The sequence below is a fragment of the Sceloporus occidentalis genome, unplaced genomic scaffold (genome assembly GCF_023333645.1).
Source record: "Sceloporus occidentalis isolate IW3139 unplaced genomic scaffold, rSceOcc1.0.p SCAF_1, whole genome shotgun sequence".
Classification (NCBI taxonomy): Eukaryota; Metazoa; Chordata; class Lepidosauria; order Squamata; family Phrynosomatidae; genus Sceloporus; species Sceloporus occidentalis.
In genome coordinates this window covers 306,156,819-306,162,617 of record NW_028316981.1, presented here as the reverse complement: position 1 = coordinate 306,162,617, position 5,799 = coordinate 306,156,819, and positions in this window count along the sequence as shown.

The window sequence follows — 5,799 nt, the reverse complement described above, 5'->3', positions numbered from 1 at the left end:
AGCATGCCCACTCAATTGAATTTCACCTTTATATTATATTCAGCCACTCTGCCAGTAACTTCAAGATCTCTAGATTAACAGGGCCAAAGTATGAGCAAAACAAAAAAGACAGTTTAAACACACCAAATACCATAGTGCCCCAAGAAAAATGAGAATGCATAAATAATCAGAATATAATGTAATATGAACAATATATATATAAATGGTAGCATAAGTAGAAATAAAAGACTTCTGATATCTGGGTGGTATCTACTGACAGCATATAGTCTTTTTCAGAATTTACAGAAAACATCAAGCTACAATAATACATGCAATGAATCTAAAAACTGCTAATTGGCTTACATACCAGGTTGTAGAATACTCAATAAAGAATATTACATTATATCCTGATTATTTATGCAATCCCCTTTTTCCTATTTGGTTTTATACCAAGGTATTAGCAAAACATGTATTTTGTAAGTTGTTATTCTAACTCAGTTGTTAAAAAGAAAAGGCTGATCCCCACAAAGCTGACCAAAGTGATATGACCCAAAATGACCTGCACCATGTGAGTCTCTTGCTTGTATCACCCGCTTTCTCAGAATGTATAATAAAAGAATTAACTACATAAAGTGCACAACTGGGCATGCAGAGGAGGGCAATATAGACCTCTAGCATCTCATATTTATTTATATGCTTTAGCTGACTCACGCTGAAGATTAAACAAGGTTAACAAGATGGAAGCAAGTGATAACACAAAGACAAATAAGGGATCCTGTTGGAGCATGTTGTGGGAACTACCACAAGTGTAAACCACTCTAAGCAGGGTTGGGAACCAGGTCTCCAAACTGGGTGGGCAGGCCATGTGGGAGAGACCAATGTCTGAGAAGGACTGGGTGGAAGTACATGCACATCTCATGAGTTGATTGACTGCAGACACCACTGCAATGCAGAAGTAGATAAGACAAGACAACATTTACAGCGCTTTATAAATAAAGGTTAATAATAATAATAACATTACAACCAAAGACTTTATCACAATTGTACAGTTACAATCACGCTGGTTTAACAATGGAAGGAAGCACACCAGTTTTGTACAATTTCTTATCATACTTGTCCCCTCGATATGCTTTGGTGATCCATGGTTGTGTGATGCATTTTCATAGAATCATAGATCATAGAGTTGGAAGAGACCCCAAGGGCCATCCAGTCAAACCCTTGCCATGCAGAAACTTTCAATCAAAGAATATCCAACAGATGGCCACCCAGCTTCTGTTTAAAGACATTTCTGCACTGCCTAATGCTGCCTTCCAGGAGGAAAGGGGGTGAACGAGTGATCTGGGCTGCCAGACGCCACCAGAAGCCAGCTGTTGTGTGAATGGACACACAGAAGCTGGGTTGATGTTGGCAACTGTGATCATTGCTCCTCCCAAAGCACAGGGCAGCCATGTGCACATTCACACAACCACGCTGATCGCCTCCTCCCATATAATCCACCCCGTACACTCAAGTCCTCTGCCAGTCATTTACTCCAGTCAGCCAAGACTAGGTTGGCAACTGTCAGCCAGAGGACTTTTTCTTCAGCCACCCCTCAACTCTGGAATGACCTGCCAGAAGAGACTCGACAGTTACATATGCTGTCTGAACTTAAAACACCATTGAGGACTAGTCTCTTCCAGCAGGCTTATCCAAATGGTTTTTAAATTGTGAATTTTACCTGATGAATTTTAGATGTGGATTGTTTTAATATGCGCACATCTTATTTGTCCTTTTAAGTTGATATGTGTCTTAACCAAAGTGTTTTAGCTGATGTTGCTTGTTTGTTAATTGTTGTTGTCCCACACCTTGATCCATGGGGAGAGGCAGGTAAGAAATTAATAATAATAATAATAATAATAATAATAATAATGGTTGCCAACCACCTCCTGAAGCCAGCTGCTGTGTGAATGTGCCCACAGCAGCCATCTTTGAGAAAGTGTTGGCAGTTGTGATTGCTGCAAGGGGAAGAGGAGCAGAATCACGCCTACTCACACCACATGGCTGCTTGAGAAACAGAACTGCAGCAGGAAGGACTTATTGCACAAAGGCAGTAATGGAATAGCAGTGAGAGTGAGAGCCTATTGACGGATTTTGGCCATCAATTAAAAGGTGCACAACATAAAGGATGGAATGCAAGGCAGCAGCAAGACAGACACAATATTGTGTGATGGAAGTACCAGCCAAAGTCACTTTTAAAATCCCATATGTGTAGCCCAGTGCAATAAAGTCTGAAGAGAAATGAGAAGAGGACTTTCAGAAGGGAATCTACAGGAATATGTTTGTTGAGGACTTCTCTTACATTGATGCAGAACTTGGAAACTTGATTTAAGAAGAAGAAGAAACCCACCTATCTCCCAGAATCTTCCGGGATCAAGTTACCCTCTCTCAGCCTCAGAGAAAGGTAGTGGCAAATCTCTTCTGAATAAATCTTGCTGTGAGTTGACTTGAAGGGACATACCCACCACAACAGAACCATACCCCCATTAGGTTGCCCTCATAGCTGTGGCCAATATGCTGTCTGGGGGATTATGGGAATTATAGTCCCTGCCAAAATAACCTTTTCATGATTAAATTAAATTTCCAAATAGATCTAAGCTGAAAAATGGATGTTACTGATCTTATGTGAGAGGCAGTGTGATGTAGTGGTTTGAGTGTTGGGCTAGGACACTGGGAGATCAGGATTTGAATCTCTGCTCAGCCATGGAAACCCACTAAGTGACCCTGTGCATGTCATACTCTTTCAGCCCCATAGGAAGGCAAGGGCAAACCCTCTCTGAACAAATTTTGCCCAAAAACCCCAGTGCTAGGTTTGCCTGAAGGTCGCCATAGGTCAGAAAGGACTTGAAGGAAGAAAGCAACACATTGGTGTGGTAGAACATAGTGGAGCTCTTGCTGAACTGCGCCACTCAGGGAGTGGAGTGGTGTGGTGTAGTGGTTTGAATGTGGACTACAAATCTGGAGATCAAGGTTCACTTCCCCGCTTGGCCATGGAAACTCACTGGGTGAGTCACACACTCTCAGCCCCAGAAAACCCTGTGATAATTTTCCCTTAGGGCTGCCATAAGTCAAAAATGACTTAAAAGCAAACAACAACAACATGAAGACAATACTGTGGCTGCCACCAAGGAGACAGCAAGGGGTCGCATCTGGGAAAGTTCAGGGAAATTACTGCTAGAATAAACCAGTCACTCTCCAAGATGTTAAATAATAATAATAATAATAATAATAATAAATAGTTTATTTATATCCCGCTTTTCCAATTTTTGATCAAAGCGGGATGTTCCAGGATCCCGTGGTGCCTTTTTATACCGAGGTCACTCCTCCACCCTCTGCTTCTCCTTGGCCTTTCCCTCCCCAGTGCTAACCTTTTCCCACCAAGGAAAGGGAAGGGCAGAGACGACAGAACTAGACAAGATCCTAAAGAGTAGAGAGACACAACTGAGCACTAAAGTAGAGAATTGTCCAAGCCATTGTATTCCTCATCACCATGTACAGATGTGAGAGATGGGTAGTGAAGAAAGTGGATAAAAAGAAAATCAACTCATCTGAGATGTGCACTAGAGAAGAGTGCTGAGGATACTGTGGATACAAAAGGACAAAGAAATTGGTCCTTGAACAGATCAAGCCTGAAATCTCCCTGCAAGCCAAGATGACAAAACTGAGGCTGTCATACTTTGGCCAAATCATGAGAAGGCGTGGCTCACTTGAAAAGACCATAATGCTAGGAAAGGTGGAGGTCAGTAGAAAGAGAGGAAGGCTATAGGCCAGATGAATAGACTCATTCAAAGAGGTCAGGGGCCCTGAACCTACAAGACTTAAGCAAAGCAGGTGAGGATAAAGGGTTTGGAGACATCTTATCCTTCTGGTTGCGTCTGCACTGCAGAAATAATTCATGTTGACCTGGCTTTCACTGCCATGGCTCTATCCTATGGAAATTTGGGTTTTGTAGTTTGCTGTGGCACCGGAGCACCCTGACATAGAAGGCGAAATATCTCACATGAAAGATACACATCTGAGTCTTAGGTTGGGTGTGTCGGAAGTCATGTAGATAATAATAGGTGGGGAGGAAGGGGATTGTGTTTTGCTGTATTGTTGTTGTTTTGGTTGATGTTTTGTGTGTTTGTTTTGTGTGAAAACTCAGTAAAAATGTACTGTATTTTCTGGTGTAAAAGGCTACTTTTTAACCCAGGAAAATCTTCTCAAAAGTCAGGGGTTGTCTTCTTATAGGGCAGGTGCTGAAACTTCTGAGCCAAAATGGAGAATCTGCTGTTGCCACATATGGTGGGGGAGCTCAAAAACGGCCGAGGCTGCATCCCTACCATATGCAACAATTGTATGAAAGCAGCTACCGTTCTGATAGTCTTGGAGACAGGGAGGGCTGGGCAGGCAGGGAGAGCTGACCAATCCAAGCAGGCTTTGTATACAACAAGTTTTCCTGCTAAGTACCTGCATGTCATTTGAATTAAAATTACAATATTGAAATCAAATCTGTTTTTTTTTTTAAATTTTTATTTGATGTGTGTTGGAAGAGGGGTAGTCTTATATGGTGAGTATATCCCAAACTCTATATTTTAACTGGAAAAGTTGGGGGTCATCTTATAAGCCCAGTTGTCTTATACCCCGGAAAATATGGTATATATATATGTATGAATTCTGGGGTTTGTCCTTTGTTGTGGCACCAGGGCTCTCTCTTTCTCTGACAGAAAAGCCTAAATACTCAGGGTCGCCTTGAGTCTGTGTGTGTATGCACTGGAAGGCAGTGAATACCAACAACTGGCTCCTGGTCCCTCATCTCTGTGTGTCTCCCCCACCCTCCTCTTCCTCCTCTTCTCCTTCTTCTTCCTCCTCCTCTCCTCTTCTTTTCCTCAACTTCCTCATCCTTTTCCCCTCCTCCTCTTCCTCCTCCTCCCTCTCCCTCTCCCTCCTCCTTGTCTGCCTCCTCCTTTTCTCCATCTTCTTCCTCATCTTCTTCCTCTTCTCTCTCCTCCTCTTACTCCTCATCTCTCTCCTCCATTTATCTCTCTTCTTCCTCCTTCTCCTCTCCCTCCTCTTCTCCCTCCTCCTCTCCTTCTTTTCCTCTTCTCCTTACTCAACTTCCTCCTTCCTTTCTCCCTCCTCTTCCTACTACTCTCCCCCTTCCTATCTTCTTCCTCCTCTTCTCACCTCTCCTCTTCTTTCGCCTCCTCCTTTTCTCCCTCCTCCTCCTCATCTCTCTCCTCCATTTCTCTCTCTTCTTCCTCCTCCTCCTCCTCTTCTTCTTTTTCCTCTCCCCCCTCTCCCCCTTTCTCTTCTTCCTCTTCCTTCTCCTTTTCTCCCTCTTCTTCCTCCTCTTCTTTTCCTCTTCTCCCTCTTCTTCTTCCTTTTCCTCCTCCATTTCTCTCTTGCTCTTCCTCCTCCTTTTCTCTCTTCCTCCTCCTCCTCCTTTTCTCCCTCTTCTCTCCCCTCTTCTTCTCCCTCCTCCTCTTCTTCTTCCTTTTCTCTCTCCTCCTCCTCCTCCTCCTCCCTCCCTCTGCCTGGGGGAGGCGTGACCAATGGGAGTCCGGAGTCCGGCGGCGGGGCCCTCTGCCCATGGCTCCGGCGACGCCCCCCAGGCAGCCCTTATCTACCAGGAGCCCTCCTCCTCCTCCTCCTCCTCCTCCTCCTCTGCTCCACGCTGCTTCTGGGCTGCCTGCTCCACCTGCGCGCTGCTTCTCCTCTTAAGCAGAGCAGCCTTGCCTTGCCTTGCCTGCCTCTTTCCTCCCTTCCTTCCAGCCAGGTCTTGCAAGAGAAGGCGAAGAAGGG